The sequence below is a fragment of the Castor canadensis genome, chromosome 8 (assembly GCF_047511655.1).
Source record: "Castor canadensis chromosome 8, mCasCan1.hap1v2, whole genome shotgun sequence".
Taxonomy (NCBI): Eukaryota; Metazoa; Chordata; class Mammalia; order Rodentia; family Castoridae; genus Castor; species Castor canadensis.
This window is the reverse complement of record NC_133393.1, coordinates 110,191,722-110,219,440: the sequence shown is the minus strand read 5'-3', so window position 1 is coordinate 110,219,440 and position 27,719 is coordinate 110,191,722. Positions and strand designations below refer to the sequence as shown.

The 27,719-nt window shown below is 35.3% G+C and overlaps 1 protein-coding gene across 9 annotated transcripts in view; it reads left to right on the top strand.

Annotated features, from left to right (window-relative positions):
- Positions 1–27,719, top strand: part of LOC141425797 (uncharacterized) — a 239,909-nt gene that overhangs the window by 97,850 nt on the left and 114,340 nt on the right. Inside the window, exon 5 of one of the 9 annotated variants that reach the window (XM_074083907.1) lies at positions 19,529–27,714. The exons of the other annotated variants lie outside the window; for them this stretch is intronic. The gene's annotated coding sequence lies outside the window, so the exon portion shown is untranslated. Of the gene's footprint in view, positions 1–19,528; positions 27,715–27,719 lie in introns of those variants that run through there. 9 annotated transcript variants of the gene reach the window in all.

The following is a 27,719-nucleotide window of genomic DNA, read 5'->3' as shown; positions in this document are numbered from 1 at the left end:
TGGATAGAATAATGACATAATATTATATGATAATAGAATAATTATGTAATGGAGGAAAACATAAATGCTGTTATTAAACATTTAGGTATATATGTGCCTAAAGTCCACAGCAGAATTTTTTTTCTGAAATTTAAAGTTACTTAATAAATTCAAGACTTCATTTCTTTATCTCTAAAGAAAATGACAATAAAATGTCTATTGTGTAGGTTGATGTGTGGTATTCTAGCAATATTTGTTTTTTCTCTTTCCAGAAACTATATGTTAAACATAGATTTTGAAGAGAAGAAAAAACAGAGTCTGTTTTCAATATATTATGATTGTATGACAATGAAAAACTGACACGTCACACTTTATGTCCTGGACATTAGTTTTGTTATGCACTTTTGGCTTTGTGAAAAAAAAAGTTTGGAAAGCAAGGCTTATTCTTTGTGAATTGAAAAATATTAATCAATATTAATTTCTTCTATTTCAAAAAGCTATCTAAAAGAGAAGGCGGCCACTGGTAGAAATTTTCTTTTTCTCTGACTACAATTTTTTCTCTATATCCTTTTCACAATTTTCATAAAGATAAAAAATTGACTCCCCTGACTAATAGCTTTTGTTGAAAAGAACTAATCTTTAACTACTAAATTAAGTGATACAAATTAGAGGAATTAACTAAAAGGGAGTAGTAAGGGCCAGAGATGTGGCTCAAGTGGAGCAGCACCTGCCCATCAAGCATGAATCCCTCAGTTCAAACTCCCAGTGTCAACAAAACAAAACAAAACACAGAAGCAAAATGGAGCCTTATACTTGCATCAAGACAAGACAAAAGGGCAAGGAAGACAGTTTGTCTTTGGTATTCCTGAACTCTTTATTCAATGTCGTTTTCCCATTATCTTGTGTACACTGGGCTGTCATGTGCATTTTCCTCTCTCCTTTAGAAGAAAGTCTGTTAAATTAATTCTGAAAGTGTATCACCTCTTTCAGGGGTACTCACTTGTTTAAAAGGTATTGTTGTGGTTTGAATCTGTAATATCCTCCAGAGGCTCATGTGTTAAAGAGTTGGTCCCCAATGCAGCAATGTTCAGAGGCAGAGCTTTGTGGAAGTGATTGGACCATGAGGGCTCTGACTTCATCAGTGGATCAGTCCATTGATGGATTTATAGTTTGATGGGTTATTAGGAGGTGATGGAAACTTAGGAGATGGGACCTAGTTGAAGGGAGTAGGTCCTTGGGGCTGTGCCCTTTGGGGCTATCACTTATCCCCTGTCTCTTCCTCTCTAACTCTGTGTCTCTGCTTCCTGGCTGCCATGAAGTGAGCATCCTCCTCCTCCACATGTTCCCACCACCATGACATTCTGCCTTGCTGTGGGCTCAAAGTAATGGAGCCAGTGAACCATGGACTGAAACCTCTGAAACTGTGAGCCAAAATGAGTATCTCCTCCTTTAAGTTGTCACAGGGACAGAAAGTTGACTAACATAGGGACAAAGTCAGGGAAATATGTAAGTTGTCAGTTTTAGAAATTCATGAATCTGTATAGATTTTTAAAGTCTGTTCTCCTCTTTTGAGTAATAGTATTCCAATTTCCTTTTGTAAAATTACTTCTCTCACATTAAGTGAAAACTTGATGAGACCTGAGTCAAGGTATTTGCCTCAGGAGTGGACAGATGACCCATGGTAGGTCAGTCTAACTCTTTCCTCTTAGTTCTTTGATGAGTCTTTTAGGGGGATATGCAGGAATAGGGGTAAAATGACAGTTAGCTTTCCTTTGTTCCCTGATAGCTCTCTGTCAAGATATTGGACAGTTCTTATTGGTGAGTCTATTGCACTCCAGGATTTGCTTTACTTCTGTGAGCACTCAGTAGTCTTCCAGCACATTTCTTTTTGCTCAAATTAGGTAGGACAGATTCTGTTGCTTACAACCAGACTCACCTCAGATTCAAGTTACCTGGAGACATGATGGCTCTCTGTAAAATATAGCATGTCTGGTTCTATTTTTTCATGTGTGAAAAGGAGGTGGTTATATTACATGTTTTCTAATTTGTCTTCTAACTTTAAAAAAAGAATATATAAGGGTAGCCTTTCCTAGAGTCTCTAATAATTCTCAACATATGACTATTCCTAGAGGAATGAACTAGAAGATAACGCACCTACCTCTCCATTAACTATGACTTCTAATTTGGTTCTTAGCATGCCTTCAGCCTCTAGACCCTAGGGTCCATTTAAGGTCATTTAAGCAGAGGCCACATCTGTGATATCTGAATTATCTGGCTAAGACTGTGTACTCACTGGATATTTGCCAACCGTATGCTAGATCAGGGCCTGCTGGAATGGCCTCATTTTGAAAGACTAAATAGCAAGACAAATTAGATCTGAGAAAGGAAAACATGGGTAAATAGCCCAAGGAGTTGGCACAGCTGGGTATCATTAGCAATAATCAAACTTTATCCAGTATAAAAAGCAACAGAATATGAGATGAGGCATTGGTACATTCATGTGTATGTAAATTTGCTATGTATGTATATGTTTGTATGTATGTATATGTCTAGGAAAGTAAATACATAATTTTTTAAAAATCTTACTTATTTGTTAAAAGAACTTGAACTCTAACTTGAATCTTTCTTCTGTGTCCTAATGGGAGTGTTTGATGTATTGAAATCATAAAATTTCATAGTCTTTGAGGCAACAACTTTGATGCAGGCTCAGAGAAAAGCTAAATAATTACATTATTAATAGAAAAAAGGTGCAAATACTAAACAGCTGCTGGAGAATTTAAGAAGTTCCAAAACAGATTCATGAAAGAATCACATCTTTTTTTCCTGCAATTATTACATATTTTATAATGACTTTTTAAATTATAAAATAATGCTTTTCTCTTAGAAAATATATGAAGTATGCAGTCATCCTTCAGAAACCACAGGGTCCTGGAATCCCAATGGATACCAAAATCTGAAGATGCTCAAGTCTCTTATATAAAGTGGCTTAGTATTTGCATGTAAACTATGCAAGTCTTCCCACACACTTCACATCATTTCTAGGTTACTTAGGACATCCAATACAACACAAATGCTATGCAAATGTTGCTATCCTATATTGTTTAGGGTGCAATGACAAGAAAAAGCAAGTCTGTACATGTTCAGAACAGACATTTTTAAAAAATATTTTTGATCTGCAGTTGGTTGACTCATGATGTAGATCACCTGGATATAAACAGCTGACTGTATACAAAGGAGCAAATAAATATCACCTATACTCTGGCCACCCAGAGATGCCCACTATTATTATTTGAGTATATTTATTTTAATTTGCACAAGACAATTATTAATGAAATAATCTAAGTTTGAGATTTATTAAATTTCATTCAGGAATTCCTTTTTTATTTTTGGTGAGACTGGGGTTTGAACTCAGGGCTTTGCAGTTGCAAAGCAGGTGTTCTGTTGTTTCAGCCATATCTCCAGTCTCCAGTCCAAGTGGAGACTTTGGTCTTTTTTTTCTTTTTGACAGCACTGGGGCTTGAACTCAGGGCCTCATGCTTACTAGACAGGCACTCTAATACTTGAGCCCTCTGTCAGCCCTAATTCAGGAATTCTTTGGTTGCTAATTTGTTAAACAAATGAAAGATAAGAGTTCTTTTGGTGGCTCTTAATTTAGTATTATAAGTGACTTTAAAATCATGTCTTTCAGATTTTCATTTTGAAGCTTAAGTTTGGCATTTTACATTGGCTCCCTCCAATTTGTTCTCTTTAACTCACTTTACTACACCAACTTTACTCACTTTCAAATGTAGGACCAAAGCCCCACCATGAAAATCCACAGCACACACCAAAATAGGAAGAGAGAGATAGTTAATAACAAACACTTGCCATGCAGCAGATACTACACCAAAGGCTTTTTATGTGTCATCTCATTTAATCCTCACAAAACCTTATGAAATAGACTATTAATCTGTTTACTGATGAAGAAGCTAAATCTCAGAGCAATTATCAAACTTTCTTAAGATGGTTCTAAGCTAGTTGCTTGCAAAGCTGACATTTCAGCTAGCCTATATGATCCCAAGGCCACTACTCATTGCAAAGCATAAGGGGAAAGAAAAGGTAGTGGTCCTGACTAGACAAAATTGTGAAGAATGCACAAGTTTGTGTTCTGTGCATTTGGTTCCAAACAACAAGAACCTGTTTTGAAGATAGCATTTGATGAGAATGAGGCTTTTTGGATTAAGGTGGGTGGCATACTGTGAACATTATGAAGTTTGTTGGGAACATTGATGTCTGGGATATTAGAGCTGGCAGGATGCTTATTATAATCTAATTGAACTCCTTCAAAGTGCAGACGAAAATTGTGAGGCCTGAAGGGATAAAGTTACAATTCCTTGGCAATGATGAACTACAGCCAAGAATCTGAGTGTCTTGATTCTCTCATCTAGAACTTTCTGAACATACTGAGTTCTCATTGTTTCATAATGTAGATTAATTCAATGAAGCAAAATTATTTTGAATAGACTTCAGAAGATATTGCTTTTATATATGCTAGATGCTTTTCTCTAGACTTAATTCTTTTAGACCAAGGCCACCTGGTGACTATTGCCTATTTTTAAGGCTTGGTGTATTTCTGATATTTTTTCAACAGAATCACTTGTGATTGAGCCAATTCATTTCCCTTAAGTCTTTTTTTTATTTTTTATTGTTGTGCTGGGTGGGGGGTTCATTTCCCTAAGTCTTAAATTCCCCATGTAAAACTTATTCTGTAACATCTGTCTTATTTTGTTGTAATTTATAAGGCAGAATTTATTCCTGAAATTACTTCATGTTTTTCTATATTTAGTTCTTTAACTTTTAAAAGTGGAAAATATGAAAAATAACCAAATGAAACAATTTAATACAGTCCCTTCATATAGCTTAATAGAACAGTAGTTTAGAAAATAAAAGGATAAATTGATGGATTAAGGTTTGCATCTGTTTGAATCCTTGTGACTTGCTCTGAGATGTACTTATTTGAGAAATACACATCCAGAATTTTCTGTCATGAGTTCAGTGCTTCTCAATCCAGACAATACTCAATACTCGAGGCAGTATATTTAAACCTTGCTACCTTCAGACTCTTCTTTTCCACTGATTTAACCTAAAGTTTGATCTTCAGCCTCTGAATTTGGCTACTTAAAATAACTAGGATTTGGAAATAACAAGAACATTTCTCATTAGGATATAAATAGTGAGAACACATTGTCTACTTTATTCTATTCTGATAAAGTGAACTGGAATTTCCAGAAAATTGATTAATAATAGTGAGGACAGATGTTATCAAATGAGTGGATTTACAAAGTAAATCTGTAGACGTCATTTGACTAAGTATATGTTTTGTAAAACTAAGCTCTGTCAGCACCACACCCAGGACATTAACTATAGTGTACATTTCAAATAAGCACATATGAACTTTCTGTATTGATGCAATTTCTTTGAGTCTCCTGAAGGCTTGGATTGTGTTAAATGAAATGCAGAGATGGACATATAAATGCTGGGTGAAAAGTAAGGGTGATGGACACTTATAACTTATATATCTAGGAATCTAATCTATCATTACTTTGGGAAGAAAAGCAATAAGTGATTAAAGAATGGTCATCTTTATAAATCTCCTATATTTAAGAGTGTTCATAAGTTATACGTGATCAGTTTCATCTATACTTAGATATCTAATACAAAGTTGACATTTCTACATTTTAATATCCACTAATTATACTTAGTAATATCCTCGAAATATAACTTTGGCACCTTGAACAAGGAAAATTAATAGCATTTATGCATTCAGAAATCTTCTCAATTCTCTAAGAGTGGTAAAGCTGAAGGAACAGAAAAAGGTAGTTTCAAATTTCCTATGAGAGGCCCTCTTCTGTGATTTTGGGTGATTGGAATCCTATGAGCTCATTATCAAATATTCATAATCAAATATCCATTATCAAATATGACATTTACTCAATGTCTACTGTGTACCAAGCACTGGGCTAGGATCTGAATATACAATGGTGAATAAGCTATACATTGCCCCTTCTACTTGGAACTTCCAGGACTATGGGCAAAATAGACAAGACAAATCACTATAAATTGTGAAAATACTATAAAAGAAACAAACAGGGAACTCTAGCAGGTAATATCTGGGGTGAAGAGGACAGTCAAGGAAGGTCTTATTGAGAAATGAAATAAATGATGGAGGAGGGAGGGATGGGATAGGGCTTTTTGTTATTATCATTTACTGAACTATGAGCCTGGGCTAAATTCTTTTTGTTTGTTACTCAATAACTCTATAATATGATGAGAAAAACAAGCAAGGACACAGTTACCATGGTCACAAAGCTAGTTAAGGATGGGGTAAGAGGGACATAATCCTGGTTTGAATCTAGAGTTAATAATTTTGTTGTTATTGTACTGGAGTTTGAACTCAAAGCTTTGTGCTTGCTAGGCAAGAGCTCTACCACCTTGAGCCCATCCCCAGTCCTTTTTTGCTTTAGTTATTTTTCAGATAGGGTCTCACTAACTTTTTGTTCAAGCCAGTCTCAAACTCAAGTTCTCCTATCTTTGCCTCTGAAGTAGCTAGGATTATAGATGTGAGCCACCATACCTGGCCCCTGGAGTTCACAGCTTTTGAAGCAGTAATTCTGTTTCTAGAAATAAAAATCATAAGAGTAACCAGAAATTATGTAATAAGGTGATTCTCTCGGTGTTGTAAAATTTTATTTTATTTGGAGTCTGAGGAGGGATTGCAGATTGATCTTACAATTTCATTTAATAACACACCTTATCTTCTATTTTTTAAATGACTTATGTATAAGAAACTATAAAACAGGTAACCATCAAGAGTCTAGAAAAGTGGTCAGATTTAATCAAGTTGTACCAGGAAAAAGGCAAAGAAATAGAGTTGGAAGGGAACATGTGAAGAGAAAAAGCAAGAAATAATCACAGAGAGAGGAGATGGATTTAAGTAATATAAGACAAATTTTTAAATTACATGATAGTCTGAAAAACACCGCTTTCTCTCCACTACCTGAATTTAGTGAGAGCTAAAGAGTATCCCAAATAAAATTAAAGAAAGCATTCTCAGATATGGTTCAGAAAGCTTTAACAAAGAGTATTCATGTAAAATGAACACATCTCCAAGTCCTTAGTTCCATGGATTTGTGAACCTAGAGCAATAAGTAATGTACTTGATGAAATCTAGGTAGCTAAGTTTGAAAGTTATCATTCTTTTAATGACTCTTAAGTCAACAGGCAGAGAGAATGCAAGTATTAGCCATAAGAATATATTCATCTTGTTCCAAGGTTTAGACCTATTGTTCCTAGAAAAAGCTTTAAGTGATGAAAGAACATGTCAGGAAAATTACCCAAAACTTAAGAATAATACTGAAAATAAAACAATGAGCATCAACATAACTTTTAATATGAAACAGCAATAAAGGTCACCCAAGAGTTGTACAAAGTACTTAGTTCTTCTCAATGTTACTTCTATTAAAGACTCAAATGAGTAAATCACTCAACAGAGACTTTATCAGATAAACATGGTGGTAGGGGCTGAGCATGATGGTATATGTTTATAATCCCAGCCTCTTGGGAGGCAAAAAGAGGAGGATCACAGTTCAAACTCAATCGAGGCAAAAGTCAGTGAGAACCTCTCTAAAAAAAAATATAGGCTGGCACAGTGGCCCATAACTGTAATCCCAGCTATTTAGGAGATAGAGGTAGATGGATGGGGGTCCAAGGCCACTCAGGCAAAAAACAGGGGACACTATATGAAAAACAAATGAGAAGGACGAGGGCCATGGCTTAAGTGACAAAGCACTTGCTCAGGAATCTTGAGACCCTGAGTTTAATCACCAGTACCACCAAAAAAATGAAAAAAAAATTGGTGTAATTCCTGCTGGAACAGATTAACAACTCCAGAGATTGATGGCCTATTGGTCATTACTTATTTTTATCTAACCCAGTAATCTTATCAAATTTCCTGTAAGTATCCATGCTGCTCAACTACTCTTTGAAGCTGTATTTTATTTTTATTTTTGAGACAGGCTTTTGCCATGTAGCCCAAGATGGCCTCCAAAGCATCATCCTCTCTCCAGTCTCAGCTTTCTGAGTGCTGGGATTCCAAGCATCCTGTCATAACATCTTACTTATTTTCTCATTGGTTAAATAAAATCTTGAATATGTGTTGATTTTACATTTATTTAGAGTCTGATTTTAACTTTTGAAAATTATACTTTAAGGAAGATAAAGAGTCAATCCTCATTACCTAATTTTACTTTTCATTGGTACTCAGGATCATCTCATCTACAAATAGGGATAGTTTGACTTATGCCTTTTCTATTTGTATCTCTTTTCTTTCTGTGTCTTATTGCTCTAAGAATTTAAATCCAATATTGAATAAAACTGGAGAGAATAGACACTATTGTCTCACTCCTGACTTTAGAGGAAATGGTTTTAGTTTTTCCCTATTTAGGACAATGTTGGTTACAAATACATTTGTTTATGTATTTATTTATTTATTTATTTATTTATTTATATTTTAAAAGGGAATACATTCCCTCTATTGCCACTTTGTTTAGGGCATTTATCATAAAGAGATGTTGAGTTTTGTCAAAGGCTTATTCCATCTACTGAGATGATTATGTAATTTTTATCTTTTATTTTGTTTATGTGCTGTATTATTTTAATTGATTTGCATATGTGGAACAATCCTTGCATTCCTGGAAGGAAATCAACTTGCTTATGGTGTATGGTCTTTTTAGTATGTTGTTGAATTGGATGCAGAAATCTCTTTTTGTTGTTGTGCTAGATAGGGGTACATTGTGGCATTTACAAAAGTTCTTACAACATATCAAATATATCATATTTGAATTCACCCCTCAACCATCTTCTTTATCCCTCACTCTCCTTATTTCTTGAATAGTTTTAATAGGTAGTTTTTCCATTTCCATACATATTTACACAGTATTTGCACTATACTCACCCTCCCACACTCTTTCCCCACCTTCTCCCCCTCCCACTGGTACCAACCTCCCCAGGCAGGACCTGTTCTGCACTCCTGTTCTCTGATTTTGTTAAAGAAAAAAAATGATGTCTTTCTTTATTTAGTATAGCTGCACAGGGAGTTTCCTTGTGACATTTCCATGTAATAGAAATTTATTCATCTCTATTTTTCTTCTTTCTACTTTAGTTCCCTTCTTATGGTGGATTCAAAAGGTTTAAAAATTTTGTATTTACATACAGGGAGCTCAAAAAACTAAACTCCCAAAAAAATCAATAACCTAATGAAGAAATGGACAAATGAGTTGAGCAGAGCCTTTTTCAAAGGAAGAATTTCAAATGGCTAAAAAACATTTAAAAATGCTCATTATCCCTGGCTATAAAGGAAATATAAATCAAAACCACATTAAGATTCCACCTCACTCCTGTTAGAATGGCTACTATCAAGAACAAAAACAACAACAAATGTTGGTGAGGATGCAGGGAAAAGGAACACTGCTGGTGGGAATGTAAGTTAGTACAACCACTTTGGAAAACAGAATGGAGGCTCCTTTAAAAAACTAAAACTAGAACTGCCATATGAGTGAGCAATTCCACTCTTAGGGATATATCTGAAGGAATGTGGGTCAAGTTACAAAAAAGTCATCTGCATACCCATGTTTATTGCAGCACTATTCACAATAGCTAAGCTATGGAAACAGCCAAGATGCCCCCCACCTCCCTACAGATGAATGGATTAAGAAAATATGATATTTATATATAATGGAATTTAACTCAGCCACAAAGAAGAATGAAATTTTGTCATTTGCAGGTAAGAGGATAGAACTCAAGAACATCATCTTAAGTAAGTTAATCAGGCTCAGAAGGCCAAAAGCCACGTGTTTTCTCTCATATGTGGAATATAGACCTAAAACAAATACAGCAATATTATGAAAAACTGGTCATACTAAGGGGAGGTCACATAAGAGAAGGGTAGGGTTAAATAAGGAAACTAAGAAGATGAATATGGTTGATATATTCTCAATACAAGAATGAATATAGAATTCTAAAACTTGCTGAAACCACCATAGGGAATAAGGTAGAATAAAGAAAAATAGAGGAGATGTGCCAATTGGGTGCATGTATATAATGCATATATACATGGAAGTATCACAAGGAAACTCTGTATGTAGCAACCTTTCTCTAAAACAAGCAAAAATGTCGTTTTTTTTCCTTTTTTCTTGTGCAAAATCAGAAAACAAAAGGGTGGAACAGGTTCTGTCCAGGGAGGTGGTTGGTACCACTTGGAGGGAGGAGGTGGTGGGGAAAGGAGGTAGGAGGGTGAATATGGTGCGAAAACTGTACACATGTATATAAATGCAAAAATGATACCTGTTGACACTATTCCAGGAATGGGGGGATGGAGTATAAAGGAGAATGATGGAGGGGTGAATTCAAGTGTGATATATTTGATATATTGTAAGCACATTTGTAAATGCCACAATTAACCCCTACCCAGCACAATTATTCACCCTTCCCCTTAGTGTGACCTGTTTTTCATAATATTGCTGTATTTATATTAGGTCTATATTCCACATATGAGAGAAAACATGCAGCTTTTGACCTTCTGAACCTGGCTAACTTCACTTAAGATGATGTTCTCCAGATCATCCATTTACTTTCAAACAACAAAATTTTATTCCTCTTTATGGCTGAATATAATTTCATTGTATATAAATACCACATTTTCTTAATCCATTCATCAGTAGTAGGGCATCCTGTCTGTTTCCGTAGCTTAGCTATTGTGAATAATGCTGCAATAAACATGGGTGGGCAGGTGCCTTTTTTTTGCAACTTGACTTACATTCCTTTAGGTATATCCATAGGACTCTTATTGCTGATCATATGGCAGTCCTATTTTTGGTTTTTTTTGAGGAGCATCCATACTGTTTTCCAATATTTTATAAAGATTTTTGTATCTATGTTTATTAAAGAGATTGGCCCATAATTCCCTTTTTCTGTTGTGCCTTGTCCGGTTGGGGGATGAATGTAATCCTGGCTTCAAAGGATTAGTTTGGTAGTGTTCCCTCTCTTTCTATTTCATGGAAAAGTTTGAGGAGTGTTAGTATTAGTTCTTCTTTAAAGGTCTGGTAGAATCAGTGGTGAATCTGTCAGGTCCTGGACTTTTCCTTTTTGGGAGACTATTTGTGCTTCAATTTCATTGCTTATTGTTGATCTGTTTGGGTGATTAATATCCTCTTGGTTCAGTTTTGGATGGTCATATGTGTCTAGAAATTTGTTCATTTCTTCTAGGCTTTCCAATTTATTTGAATATAGGTTTTCAAAATAGTCCCTAATGATTCCCTGGATTTCCACGATGTTTGCTGTGATCTACACTTTTTCATTTCTAATTTTACTAATTTGGGTCTTTTCGCTCCTCATTTTAGTGAGATTTTCCAGCGATTTGTCAAACTTATTTATCTTTTTAAAGATCCAGCTCTTTCTTTCATTGATCCTTTGTATTTTTTGTGTGTGTGGGGGGGGTCTTTATTTCATTGATTTCAGCCCATAGTTTTATTATTTTTCTCCTTCTGCTCATTTTAGGTTTAGCTTGTTCTTGTTTTTCTAGGAGTTTGAGCTGTAGCATTAGGTCATTTATTTGAGATGTTTCTGTGTTTTTAATATATGCATTCATGGCTATAAACTTTCCCTTTAGGACTGCCTTTGCTGTGTTCCATAGGTTCTGATAGGCTGTGCTTTCATTCTCATGGAATTCCAGGAACTTTTTATTTCCTCCTTTATTTCTTTGATGACCCTCTGATCACGGAGCAATGTGTTGTTTAGTTTCCAGGTGTTTGAGTGTTTTCTGCTGTTTCTTTTGTTGTTGAATTCTAGTTTTATTGCATTGTGGTCAGATAGCATGCACGGGCTTATTTCAATTTTCTTCTAATTGTTAAGATTTGCTTTGTAACCTAAAATACAGTCTATTTTGGAGAAAGTTCCTTGGACTGCAGAGAAGTATGTGTATTGTGCTGTTGCAGGATGGAATACTCTCTACACATATGTCAGGTCCATTTGATCTATGGTGTCATTCAATGCTAGAATTTCTTTGGTAATTTTTTTTGTCTGGATGACCCACCTATTGGTGATAGAGGAGTATAGAAGTCTCCCACCACCACTGTGTTGGGGTCTATCTGTGTTAACTTTAACAGTGTATTTTTAATGAAATTGAGTAAATTGACATTTGGTGAATGTAAGTTAATGATTGTTGTTTCCTCTTGATATATTGCTCCTTTTATTAGCATGAAGTGACCTTCTTTGTCTCTTCTGAGTAATTTAAGTCTGAAGTCTACTTTATCTGATATAAGTATTACTACTCCTACCTGTTTTCAGAGGCCATAGCTTGGTAAATCTTCTTCCACCCTCTTACCCTAAGGCAATGTTTGTTTCTTTCTGTAAGATGAGTTTCTTGTAAACAACAGATTATCAAGTCTTCCTTTTTAATCTTTAGATGGAGGAGTTGAGGCCAATAACATTTAGTGTTAATATTGAAAGGTATGTGGTGATTCCTGCCATTCACTTGTTTTTGTTGTGTAAGGGTTTATGTGTATGCAACTAGTTCTATGATACTCTCTGATTACTTGTCTCCTCTTCTGTTGAGGTTTAATAATTCCTATCCTTTCATGGCTATGTTTGTTTTCATCTTCTGTGTGTAGGATTCCTTTCAGAATCTTCTGTAGTGGTGGTTTAGTGGTTATGTATTGTTTTAGTTCCTATTTATCATGGAAGATTTTTATTTCTCCTTCAAATTTGAATGATAGCTTTGCTGAGTCACTGGGTATCCTAGGACTGAAATTGTTTTCTTTCAGTGCTTGAAATACCTCACTCCATGCCCTTCTTGCCATTAAGTTTTCCATTAAGAAACCTACTGTTATTTTGATGGGTTTACCTTTATATGTTATTTTTCTCTCAGCCTTTCATATTTTTTTCTTATTCTTTCTGCTAATTGTTTTAACTATAATATAGTATGAAGAGATTCTATTTTGGTCATGTCTGTTTGGCGTCCTGGAGGCTTCCTGTACCTGGATGGGGATCTCTTTCTGAAGATTTGGGGAATTTTCTGCTATTATTTTATTGAATATATTACCTATACCTTTGGCTTGCACCTCTTCTCCTTCTTCGATGCCCATGGTTTGCAGGTTTGGTCTTTTGATAGAGTTGCACAGTTCTTGCATATTCCTTTTGCAGCTCTTGAGTCTTTTGTCTAAGAATTCATCTGTTTTTTCTTTAATGTCTATTTTGTCTTCAGGCCCTGAAATTCTGGCTTCCATTTGTTCCAGTCTGCTGGAATGGCTTTCAACTCTATTTTTGATATGATTTAAGGGAATTTTTATTTGCAGGATTTCTGTTTGATTGGTTTTTTTTTTCTGAGACTTTCTATATCTTTGATTAACTTCCCCATCATATCATGTGCTGTCATCTTTATTTCATTTATCTCTTTTTTATAATCTCCTTAGTTTCATTTCAGAGCTTGTTGAAATCCTCCTTGAGTTCATTTAGTTGTTTCTGGGTCTTCTCGAGTTTTTCTTATCTATGTTTTCTTGGGATTCATTGAGTTGCTTTTGTATGTCCTCTTTTAAGCTCATTGAAAATTATTATCATCATTCTTCTGATGTCAGCAACTGGGGATTCATCCCCTTCACTTTCTACCAAATCCTCTATTATGTTATTATTAGTCTTTTGAGGAGTTGTATCCCCTGCTTTCTTTTTCTCCCCAAGTTTCTATTTAGTGCTTTGCTTTTGTGTTGCTGATGAGTTAGTTGGGGTTTTTAATCACCTGTTGTCTTTCCCTTGACTTAATTTCTATGCTCCAACTAGCTTAGTTGTTAGCTAGGTTATTTTTACATTTCTGTTCTCTAACCTGGAGGTATAACCTAGCAATAACAAATTCACAGTTTCAATGCCAAACCATTTATTTACATAATGTATGTATATAAAAAATCCCTGGTAATATTATCTATGAACAGTAAGCATTGGGGAGATAACAGTTGTTTGCATAGAAATAGACATTCAGGTAATTAAAAAGATGGTGCTAGATGAAAGGTCAGGGAGGGTGGGTGGGTGAGGGAGAGAAGAGGTATGAGGTACATGGGCTTCAGGTGTGTAAAGGTGTAGTTCAGTTATTGTTGGGGTGGGTGCTATTGTCTGGGATCACAGAAGGATAGGAAGGATGGTGGTAACATGTAAAGTTGGTATAATATATTTAGTGGGTGATGAGTATTGAGGAGGTAGGACAGTGGGGGAAAAAAGGGAGGACGAAAGGAAGGTAAAGACAAGAAAAGAAGAGAGAATAAAAGAAGAAAAATGGGGGGAGAGAAGGAAAAGTAGAACAAGGAGGGCTAAGCAAATTGATAGTTGACAGAATGGAAGAGGGAAAAAGGCAACAACAAATTTTTAAAAATTTTAATTAAAAAATAAAAACTAAATTTAAATATATATATTTTTTTTTTTCCAAATTTCTTCCTTGTTATGGAGAATAGGTTCTTTCTCAATTCAATGACTGTTCTGGGCTCTTTCCTCTAATTTCTAATCCAGGTGCTGACATTTTTCACAGGGGTTTTCCCTGTTTCTGTCCCTTCTTAAAGTTGGTATGCTGGGCTGTGTGGCAATGGATGTTGCCTCTCCTTATCAGACAACTTTGGGGTGTTTGAGCCCAGAGTTTCCTGGTTGGGATAGACTGTCTGGTGTAGGTGGGTTCTGTGAGCAATTGCCAGCCCCTACTGCCTACAAGGCAAGCCTGGGAGCTAGAATTGAGCTTATTGGTTGACTGCTTTTCTTGGAAATTTGTCAGTTTCAACTCATTACCAGTTTTTCCAAGGTGATGGAATATTTTGTTTTCACCAGACTCTGGTTGAGGCCACACTGCCCCCACACAGGCTAGATCAGCTCAGCATTTTGCCCCACCCCCACTAGGTGGAGGTGAAATTTTTCCTCCTTTTATTTGGCTACCAGTTTTATTCAGGAGCAGTGCAATCTGCCCACCAGCTGCACTGTACTATGTGATTCTCTCCAGAGGAGATGATGTGTCACACTCATCTGGCAGGATTGCAGTTTTATTCGACAGAATTGGGTCAGCTTCAAGACAACTCAGGCAAGGCAGGAGTTTGAGGTTCTGTGTCCACAGATTATGGTGGATCCAGGATGTCCCAGATGCTTTTCAGAACTTGTTTTGCAGTTCTCTGTGTAGTGCTTTTGCAAAAGAGGAGAAAAGAAGCCAAATAAATAAATAAATAAATAAATAAAGTAAAACAGCTTTCCATTGGTTGGGCCAACTGCTACAGGTCCACAGCACCCAGGCTTCCAGGGCTGTTATGTGCTATAAAAAGCTAATTTAAGGGTTGGTCATTGTACTTTATGTGCACCTTATATATTGGTGGTATCTTAGTTGGCAAAACAGCATGTTACTTGATACTGGGTACAATGAATCTGAAGTATTCTTCTGGAATTGTGGAGCTCAGTGTTCCACCATTTTGGTCTCTTCAGATGCAAGTATTTTATTGAGAATTTTTGCACCTATATTTATCAATGAAATTGATCTGTAATTTTCTTTCTTTCTTTCTTTTTATCATGTCTTCATCCAGTTTAGGTTATCAGGGTAATATTTACATCATAGTATAAGTTTGTTACTAGCTCCTTCCCTTTCTATTTTATGGTATAGTTTGAGGAGCATTGGTGTAATTTGTTCTTTAAGGGTCTGGTAGAATTTGGCAGTTAATCAATCTAGCCCTGGACTTTTCTTTGCTGGGAGACTCTGTTCCTGCTTCAGTTTCATTGTTTATTATAAATCTGTTTAGGTGGTTTTTATCTCCTTGACTCAACTTTGGTAAGTCATATGCATCTAGAAATTTATGCATTTCTTGTAGATTTTCCAGTTTATTTGAGTCTAAGTTTTCAATGTATTCCCTATTTGTTCTCTGAATTTCACTGGTGTTTGTTATGTTATTCCCTTTCTCATCTCTGTTCATTTGGGTCTTCTCTATTTTACTTTTGGTAGGTTTGGCTAAGGATTTGCCAATCTTGGTTATCTTTTCAAAGACTCAGTTGTTTCATTGATTCTATTACTCTTTTCGTCTCCATTTTGTTACTTTCTTCCCAATCTTTATTATTTCTTTTGTTGCTTTTGGGTTTGGCTTGTTCTTGTTTTTATAAGAGCTGTAGATAATATCACTAAGTTATTTCTTTGAAATTTCTGCTTTTTTTTTTTTTTTTTGCAATTATGTAGTTTGAACTCAGGGCCTCATGCTTGCTTGGCAGGTGCTCTACCGCTTGAGCCACTTCACAGCCCAATTTCACTCATTTTCTAATGTAGGTGTTCATAGGTATAAACTTCCCTCTTAGTTCTGCCCATTATGTCCCATAGGTTCTGGTAAGTCGTGTTTTCAATTTCATTTAATTCTAGTAATTTTTTCCACCATTATTTCTTTGATAACCCACATATCATCATTCAAGAATGAATTGTTCAATCTCCATATGTTTGAATTATGTTCTGTACTTTCTCTTGTTATTGATTGCTAGTTTTAGTCCATTGTGGACTAAATTACTTCAGGTTTTTTTTTTTTTTGTATTTGTTAATACTTGCTTTATGTTTTGAGATATGACCTATTATGGAGAAAGTTCTATGCTGCTGAGAAGAATTTGTGTTGTATGACTGTTGAGTGGAATAGTCCATACACTGTTGAAACCATTTGATCTATAGTGTCATTTAATTCTGAAGTTTCCTTATTGATTTTTTGTATGAATGACCTGTCTATTGTTTAAGGTGAGACATTAACATCACCCACTATTATTGCTTTGGGTCTATCTTTTTTTTTTATGTCCAGTATTTCTTTTATGAAATTGGGTGCACCCAATTCTCCTTATCAATATTAAGTGACCTTCTTTGTCTCTTCTAAACTACTTTTGGTTTGATGTCTGTTTTATCAGATATGAATATAGCTACTTCTGGCTTGGAAAATCTTTTTCTACCCTTTCACTGTAAGCCTATGTTTGTATTTGCCACTGAGGTGCATTTCTTGTAGGCAAGAAAATGGTTGGGTCTTGTTTTTTAATTCAACCATCTAGTCTGTGTCATTTGATTGGAGAATTTAGACCATTAGTATTCAGAGTATTATTCAAAGGTATGTAGTAATTCTTACCATTAGTGATTGATGCTTCCTTACTTCTCATTTTCTTATCTACTTGCCTAGTGAGATTTATTCTTTCCTATATTTTTGTAGTCATGTTTATTTTCCTTTTGTGTGGCGGATTGCTTTAAGTTATCTTCTGCAGTTCTTGTTTAGTGATTGTGAGTTATGTTGGTTTGTGTTTATCATGAAAGGTTTTATTTCTACCTCAATTAAGAAGGAGAGGTTTGCTGGGTGTAGTAATCTAAGTTACCAGTTATTTTCTTTCAGAGCTTGAAATATACTATTCTGAGCCCTCTTTGCTCTGAAAGTTTCTGTTGAGAAATCTGCTGATATTCTGATGGGTTTCCCTTTAGGGCTGCTTAGTGCTTCTGTCCTGCAGCTTTTCAAGACTCATTCATTATGTCCTAATGTTTTAACTATAATATGACATGAGGCACTTATTTTCGGATCTTGTCTGTTTGAAGTCTTAAAAGCCTCCCATATCTGGATGACAATCTCTTTCTCAAGATGTAGGAAGTTTTCTGATATTATTATATTGAATGTTTTCTATGCCTTTAGCTTGCCCCTCTTCTCCTTCTATGCTAGTGATTCATATGTTTGGTTTTTAATGGTGTACCAGAGGTTTTTCATGCTTCATTTGTGCTTCTTTCATTTTTTTTCTCTATTTTCACCTGCATGTTCTAATACATCTTAACTTGTCTTCACACTCTGATATTCTTCCTTCAATTTGATCCATTCTACTGGGAAGACTTCCAACTGAGTTTTTTAATTTCACTTATTGAATGTTTTGTTTCCAGAATTTCAATTTGATTTTTTTCAGAATGTCTGTAACTTTATTGAATTTCTCTTTCGTGTGTTGCATTACTTTCTTTATTTTATTCAGCTCCTTACTTGAGTTTTATTAGACTTAGAATTCATTTGCATGCTTACTTACATCCTCTTTAGTTTCACTGATCATGCTTATGATAATTTTTTCTTAAAAAAGTCCTTATCTGAGATTGCATTTACTTCACTATCATTAGTGTTTGTTACTGTGGAGTTTTTGAGTTTGGAAGAATTATGTTGCCTTGGGTTTTCAAATTTCTTGTGTTTCTGCATTGGGATTTGTACATCTGCAGCCAAGTAGTTGGTTGGATGTTTTAATCACTTGTAGTCTTTTAGTTGACATATTCTCAGTGTTCAGGTAAGACGATATAGTGACCAGGTGGAAGTACTATTTCTCACCACTAGAGTAGGAAGTAGATCTCAGTAGCCCAGCATTCATCCTCATTTTCATGGGTCCATGACAGATCCCCAGCACTTCTCACATCCAGGTAAATTAGCTGGAGTCTCTTGTAAAAGAGTCAGTTGTTATATTCTGGGCTGCTTTCACTATAGAAGCTTCCCTTCCTTGTGTGTTGAAAGCCCTTGCACAAATCTGTAGTCCCAGTTACTCAGGGAGTAACTAGAATATTGATCCTAGGTGTTTGAGACTAGCCTGTACAACATAGTGAGACCTCAGATCAAAAAAGAAAAAAGTGTAGTTGATGGTAGATAGTTGGGATTGCTTTGCATTATCAGAAAACTTTTTGATATGAATAAAGTGAATTGATAGCAAATTATTCACTTACTGATCCCATGTTTCATGTCTACATTCCATTAATCCTGCATAAGGTGATGTTCATTGATGGAAAGTGTTTTCTATTTGTTATGCTATGTGCTGTGAAAATAGCACCTTTTAAAAATCCTAGCTTAAAGTGTATCTGTAAAAAGTGATAACTTGAGCTTTATTGGGGGGGGGGGGCTGTATTTGTATCTCTCCCTTTTGTAAAAAAAATATTTTTAAGTAGACAAAATGTAAGTACTCTAGCTTTGCCTGATCACTGTGCCTTCTATTACTACTATCTATTAAATAAAAAACCCATTAATCATCTTTCTACAATAGCAAGAGAGTGTATGTGTAGAGAGGAACTAGGGGATTGTCGTGTGATTGAAAAAGAAACTATGAACTTCCTTTGTGTTTTTTGTTTACTAGAAATAAGCAAGTCAAACCATTGTTAGGTTCTTTGATGGTTAAATCTCCAAAAATGTCTCAACTATTTACCCTGATTTGATCATTACACAATGTATGCATGTATCAAAACATCACATGGTACCCCATAAATATGTACAATTATTGCATATCCATTAAAAGCAAAACAAAAATGCAGGACAGATAAACCCTTAGCTGAAGTAGAGGGCTTGAATAAGAAAGAAGTTATATTTCAGAGTCTTGGGGCAAGGTCCTTTCCTTATGAGTATGTTCCTTCATTTGTGAAATGAAAACAATAATATCTAATCCAGAAAACTATTTTGAGATGAAATAAATGTGTTTTTCTTTTTTTTTTTAATCTAAGGATCTACATTCCTAAGCAGGAAAAAGTCAAATAAGTGCAGGGTAAGTCATGATGGGCATAATTAAATGTTCCCAAAATCATCAACATTAATAATTTTCAATGTTCTATTAATAAAGTATTTCCTTTAAAAAAAAAAAAGTTCCAGGACTCTCATTGTGTCTTAACATTTTATCCTTTTCTTTTTTTGGATTATTTATTTATGTTTTAGTTTTTTGACTAAAAACAGGGTCAAAAAACAGGGTCTTACTATATAGCCCAGGTTTCCCCTCAAACTGTTGTCCTCCTGTATGCTTGGTTTATAGGTGTGCACTACCATGCCAAGCACAAAGGATGATTTAAGAAATAAACACAATCATCTACTTGTTAGTAAAAATATCACATTTTTACATTTCTGAGTATTAAATGAAGGTAACATTGGTGAAAGCAAAGGCATCTAAAAATTGTTGATTCTCAAACTGAATGACTTAAATAAAAATGACAAATGCATTCACATGTAACTATTTTACAATGTAAATTATTTCATAGATCCTTTTAACAAAAAATATTGCATCCTTGAGAGAACAGTTCTGTTACCATTCATAAAATATTGCATTCAAAATACTTTAAGGCACTGAAACAAATGCATATATACCACATTATCAATATGCTGAAGCATCATGGAAAGTATACTAACTGAGAAGTATAAAATAAGGTTTTTGAACTTTGATAATGCACAGTAATTTAACGAGCAATTCAGAAATTGTCACATTAGAAATGTATTTCTATATATCTACCCTAATTATTTCAAGAAGCTGATGACAGTTTTGAAACAACTGCTTATGTCAAATTTTATTCCATACCTAAGATGTTTGCTGATTTTCTCCCTTCCTTTGGCAATTTATGTTTTCCAAAGTCAACCTGCATTAAGTATTCTATGTATTTCATTAACAAATGTAGACCTTTAAATATTCAAGTAAAAAGTTTCTATCAGATGATTATCCTTAGAAAAGACTTTCACATTAACGAAAGTTTTCACAGTTAAAAAAATGAAGGTTATTGTTGATAATAGTTCTTTCTATATAGGAACCTCTGACTGGAGTGTATTCTTGTACACACAAGAAACCTCCATTGCTAACACTTTATCCTTTTCTAAAACAATTATTGGGACTCTTAGCAGGCACTTTCTGGTGGAGTAATGTTTGACAAATCAGTTAACCTCTTTCTGCTGTTTCCTCATCTTGAAAAGATGGGTATAGAACTAGATGACAGGAAAGACTCCTTTTAACCAAGCATGTTTGAGTCTTCATTTTTATTTTTCATTTTATTTATTTATTTTGTGGTGCTGAGGATCAAACCCATGGCCTCATCATGCTAGGTAAGAGCTCTACCACTGAACTACATCCCCAGCCCATGTTTTTGAGTTTTCAGTTTTGGTATTAGACTAGTGATATCCAGGGAATTATAGTCTTGAACTAATTTGAGAGTTTTTTCTTAAAATAATAACACTGGACATTAGTGTTTATTGTTTATAAATTACTCCTAGAAATAGAATTATTCCATCACACCTGAAAAAAATGTGCTGCATAGCAGGTACTCAGCATATGTTTATAATGAATTAATAATGTAAATATTAAATCCTTCCAGCTTCAGGTTTGGCTTTTAAAAGTATTAGAACAATAATAGGTTAGAAAAAATCTGGTCTTCACTCATTTTAATTCTGTCCATTATACTGAAAGGTTAATCATTTCTTTCATGATTTACAAAAGATGAAGTTTGGAAAGAGAAAAGTATTTGGATCAAAACTGGTTTCTAGTCTGGCTTTATGACTTGGTTTAGTGGCTTATTTCCCTTATCTGCAGAATGAGAGTAATATTTCATAGCATTATGAAGTATTATATATTCATTTCTCTTAAATAGGTAATGACATTTATTTGCAGAATGAGAATGATATTCCCATAGCATTATATATGAAGTGCTTCATCATCTGTATGGTGATTTATGAATGTGATATTTTCTCATTGTTTGATTAACTCATAAAGCTCTGTATACTAGATTAAGATCAATCAATTTTTCACCCCTGGACTGAAATGGAAAACCAGAAAAGTTGATGGACTTGTGTTCATACAAACAAGCCTAACAGCCAGGGTAGCCATGACAAGGTTGAAGTTCATTCATCAGAAGTGAATAAAATGGAAAGTTTGTTTGTTTGTTAGTTTTTAATAGACTCAAGTCCATCTCTTTGCCACTGGAAAGTCAACACTCAGGAGATGAAAATTGGTGGGGAGAAAACCAGGTTTACCCAAGGGGTGGCACCCTGTGAAGTTGGGAGGAGGTATGTCTTTGCAGTAAAGACCATCTTGGAGGATACAAAAGGGATGTACCATGGGACAATGGACAAGAAGGCTACATGCTGACAGGGGTCTTTGTAATCTAGAGCATGTTTATCTTTTTCTTTTTTTGTTTCTCTGGAGGAACATTGCAATAACCTTGACCTCCTGGGGCTAGTTCCTGTAATTCCTTAGGTAAATATATTACTATTTTTACAATTAAACTTCACAAGCAATTTATATGTTTTGTGTTAGTTGATGCACAGGGCTAGAATAAAGAGGAATATTACATATTTCTGATGTTATCTGAGTGAGAGTCACCAGATGTTCTGGCTTTCATAAATCTAAAGAAAGATTACTTAGCAATAATATCTTAATCAATTGTGTGCAGTTTTTCTTTAGAATTTAGAAAATTAGAAAGCTGGTCAAAGGAGAACAAATCAAAGAACAACTCATAAAACTAATAAAGGTGTGTCCACTGTTAGATATGAACCTCTTTAATTATTCTGGTCACCTTAATTATAATGACTAGTCAATTAGATCAGCCCCTTTGAAGCAATTTAATGAAAAATAACAACATGGGATTGGAAGTGAAAAGCCTAGATATAATCTAGGTTTTTATGTGACAAAGACAAGGCATGCAATATAAATTCATCACTCAGCCTTACCAAACTCTAGTCTCCATTTCTGTGAAATTATGTATGATTTTTTCTTCAGTACTAGGGATTAAACTCAGAACCTAGCACATGCTAGACAAGTCTTCTAACACTTGAGTCACACACTCAGCCCTTTTGTTTGTTTGTTTGTTTTTTAAATAATGTCTCATTGCTAACTTTGCCAGAGATGGCCTTGAAATCATGATCTTCCTGACTTTTAGTAGCTGGAACTACAGTTATGTACCACCATGCCCAGCTTGAAATTGTGTTTAAGAGTAAATGACTGGGGGAGATTGATACCAGTGGGAGGTGGGGATGAGGTGGGGAAGGGGTATAAGAAGGTGAATAATGTGCAAATACTGTGTACCATAAATGTAAATGGAAAAAAGATACCTGTTGAAACTATTTCTTGAATGGAGAGAGGGAATAAAGGAGAATGTTGGAGGGGGTGAATTCAAGTATGATATATTTGATATATTGTAAGAACCTTTGTAAATACCCAATGTTCCCCTACTCAGTACAACAATAAAATAAAATTTTAAAAATTATAACTATTAAAAAAAAAGAGTAAATGACTTCCATGTTTCCTATTTGTTGTATTGCTGATTCCTGTTCCAACTACCCCTCTGTTAATGACACTGGTTCAGTCTGTGATCAGAAGACTTCCACATTCTTGTCCTATGGGGAAGAATCCATGGCAAGACACTTGGGTGTAAGTGGAATTTATTAAAAGTTAGGGAAGGGAAATGCAAAGGGGAGCATGGTGGGCCCATGTGGAAGCCGTAAGCTGAGAGAGCATGTTTCTGTTCTTCAGGTGCTTTTCAAACCTATGATCACCTATGGTAAGGGGAGAACAAGGAGATTCCCACCCAATCAATAATTAATGGTGGGAGAGGGGCATGGCAGTTCCTAGCCAGGTGAGGGTAGTTCCTGAGCCAAAGCATGTTTAGTCTAAGATGTAATTTTTAAAAAATGAATCCCTACTTTAGCCTGCCTCAAATTCCCGGAGAGAAAATATTCCAAAAAATTCTTTTGGGGGGATTGTTGAAGGGGGGGGGGCGTGTCCATCTTCAATATCTGCTTTGAGCTGGCAAGGAGAAATTGTCTCTCCTATTTCTTTTCCTTGGGACTCATTTGGACACAATGTGTCTAAATTATTGTTTATTATAATTAAATTTTCTCATGGATATGTGGTTTTTTCATGGAGATCTCAGAGATCGGTAGCCTTATTGCTTCATGATTTGGGTCCTAAAGGCTTTCATTCTGGAAGAGAAAAACCTGGTTTAAAGGCACTACCTGAACATTAACAATGATTGGAGCATCAGAAGGGGCCCTGTCAGGCACAGCAAGAAGAATAAAGAATTTAAATAGCTATTTTTAACTCATAGATTGCCCTCTATTTTGGACTGTCACTACAGTGGGCAGTTAAGGGCTGACTACATTAGGGGTCAGGTGAGGGCAGGTGTTAGTCCAAATAGAGAGTTAACATCAATGAGTCAGTTCTGTACAGAAAGAAGACTCATAGCATCCCTAAGCAGAAGTTAGATACCACTGAAAGTTACATTGTTTAAAGAGAAGGCCTTAGACAAAGACATGAATTTGCCTTTTGCCAGAAGCCTAGAAGGCTTAAATATTAAAGCACATGCATAAGAGCCCTTTTTAAATCTCTCAGTTTTGGTTACTTTTAGAGGTCTGACATAACTGACTTTAGATCTGGAGAAGTCCCCTCATTTGTGTCTTTTTATACTGTCTTATGTAGCTGAACACCACTTACTACTCTAAGAAGTTGGAAGTTGCCCAATGCTTGGGGGTCACGTCCTCTTAAATTGTTTCTCTGAACAGTTGTCTCTGAAGATTCTGCCAATTAGGCAGTGTGTCCCTCAAAGCAGGAGTGGCTTCTCCCAGTCAAAAAAGATTTTGTCCCACTGAGGAGGGGAAGTAACACAACAAACAGGTCAGAAGTCAGTGCTAACGTGACTTTTTTCGCCAAATTAAGCAACAAAGAGATTTATTAAAAAATGGGTCTTAGGCTGGGCTTAATTGAATTTAATTGTCTGTCCCACACAGGATGTCCTGACACCCTTAAATTGCTTTAAAGTGTCACAGACAACAGTTATAAAGTTTTACAAGGAAAATTCAAAATGACTACAATAGGTAAGAATGTCTGTACTAGTTGATAGATAAGCACTTGTCAGAGTTATTTTTCACTGGCTTGCCTGCAAATGCTCCTAAAGGATCAGAAGTGTAATGACGAAACTTAAAGTAACTGTCGTTAATAGTTTAGTAATTAATAGAATAGTATAGCACTACTAAACCTCTCATTACAATTGGGAACATATGCACAAAACTGTAAAAGGAGTTAAGAAAACAACTTGATACAGTGTCTTTTTATAACTATTTTAGAAGGCTTATATACTTGAAGAAGACAAATACATCTAATATGTAAAAGAACCAGTAGCAGCATCACAGTTTAAAACGTGAATTTTGGTTAGGTAAAGTAACAAGTTAGTGATACTTTTACAATTAAAAACACTAAATTTTTCCAATGGACAAGGTAAGGCAGTGTCAGTAATTTCAAATAGCTCTTGTTTAAATGCTCAATTGCATATTATATATATAAAACAATGTTTAGCCAATGTCAGATAAAGCAGTGTTTATTCAATGAACAGATGTCAGGTAAACCAATGTTTGTTTAATTTAAATAAAACTCTTAGCAACATTGTATCTTAATAGACTTAGGAAAAAATTAAATTAAACTATCTTTTTAATAATAGCAATCTACAAGAATGCATGAGTCAATAAACCTAATTATAAAAGAATTAAATGTTAATTACACTCATGATAGAATGAAACAGGTTGAGATTATTGTCCATAGATTTTCTTTAGTCTTAAGGCAGAGGATAGTTAGGCCTGGTTGATATTAGAACTTTAGATAACTTTTGAGACAGTGTGCACATTAACTTTATAAAAGTAGCTTAGGAACCATCCTAAAGACATCTACACACAAACAGAGACACACAGATGTTATGACCTAGGCATGCCAAAGAATATAAGCACACAATAATGAGCTCAGAAGTTAGTGGCTACAGTATATAGGTAGGAGACAGACTAAGACAGACTAAGACATACAAAATAATCATATTAATTCAGAGTGTACTCTTAAATCAATTTTTGTTATTATCTTTAGTAGATTAGTCAGCTAGATTCCTAAGTAGTTTATAACAGATCTTTAACATAAATACTCTATTCTTGGTCTAATCCTTAGCAGAGTAATGTATCAAAAACAACATGCATAAAAGCTATATTAATTTAGAGAATTTTAGTCACAGTAATAATTTTCCTAGAGAATGGCAAGATGGCATCACCCATCCCTTGCCTAGAGTGTTGAACATGTGGTGGCTCCATCATGGTGGCAGCATTTCCTGTGACCATATGGTCTCTCCAAAGGGTCTCTCAAATGGAACACAAAAACATATTACATGCAACATACAGGCTCAAAATAGCAACCCATTAGAAGAATAAAAGACCTCTCCCCCTGAGAGACAGAGGTCCCTATGAGTTAGTCATTCTAATGAAAAGAACAAGTAATTGAATCAAGGTAAGGAGGATAAAAAGAGTTTTGTTAGCCTCCTTGAATGTGACATCACTTGATAGTTTTGGAGAAGTAGTCATAGGTTGTAGAACGTTTGCCTCTTTGAATATAATGTCCTGTCTTTTAGTTTTAAAGACATCTAAATTTAGGATTACTAGTGTTAGGGCAAATGGCAGTAAACCTTTAAGCTTTGAGGGGCTTTGTTATTGTCCAGTTTACTCCACATGTTTATAATTAGATCCTGGGTTGCCTCATAAAAGGGCTTTGTTATTACCTAGAAAGGCAGGAATCCAAATCCTGTAGAACATAGACATTTACAGATCTATAGGTCAGAAAGGACCTTAAACAAGTTTAGAATCTGACACACTACAGTGAGCTGTAGAGAACAATGTTTTATTAATTTTAAAACAAAAATAATTGCTAATAATAAAACCTCTAATTAAATTGCCTATTCAAAATACCCACACATAAGGACCCATCCTTTTTAATCTCTTGGCTTTAAATTAACCATGATTTTATCAAGCGAGAACAGTTAAAGTTTTGTAAGGACAATGCAAAACAAAATCAATGACAGCAAATATTTAGATTTAAAACTTGTATTCTAGTGTTTAAAAAATAACATCTTATTAATACAACAAATTTCCCCTTTTAATTTTGCCTTCAGAGTAAATGAATTTTAAATAAGTTACAAAAAGTTTTTTATTACAGATATACTTTATAGGTGACCAATGTTCAATTCTTATTTAAATGACACTGTTTTTACTTAGAGAATTTAAGTACATTTACAAACAAATAGCTGTACAGCCTGAGGTGTGGGGCAGTAGCAGGCTTCATAGTGTAAGAAAAATGATCTTTTCTATTAAAGTATATGTCACCCCCTTAGATTACTTAAAATTCCTCAGGTCACCATCTTAGGTGATTTATGTTGTTTGAAGGGTTCCTGTTTCTTCCAGATTCTTGTATAGTTCCATTGCTTGCCAAATTACATACCCTAACCCATCCCCTAAGCCTTTTAGCTAATTGATAAAGATTGTGAACCTTTGACCTGGACAAATCCCAGGTCAAAGGATTGTACAGCTGCATCAGGGACATAAGGAGGAGCCACTGTTAGCCATTTTGTGGTTGCTTGTCTGCTCAGCTGGAGTGAGTACATGCTTGTGATAAAGAAATCCAGGGGAAGATCTGAAGGCAAGCTCCCTCCCCCTGGCCCAGACCCCGTTTCACAGATATGTTAGTGTGATATGCAGTAACCTTGAGGTAGTATGATAAGTTGTAACCTTGTGCTAGTATGATATGTTGTAACCTACTAGTGAGAAGCTACCTGCCATATTTGCTTTTGTTCTTCCTGCTTGCTTGCTTCCGCATTCTTGGGCTGTGGGGCTGGTGCCATTTTTGGAGAGATCCAGGGTGCTGGCCCGCTAGTGTACTAAATCTTCCTTTCCTTCAACCACCTGGGTTTGAGTCTTGTTCTCATTGGTCCAACATTCTTCCCACAACATTTTGGAAGCCCCAACGAGATCAGACCACTGAGCCCCATTGTGTAACGGGTCCCCACTCCCGGGCTCTGCAGCCTGTGGGGGGGAGTCTCTGGAACTGGGAAGTGTGCACTCCCGGTGTGATTCTGGGATCTCCTTTCA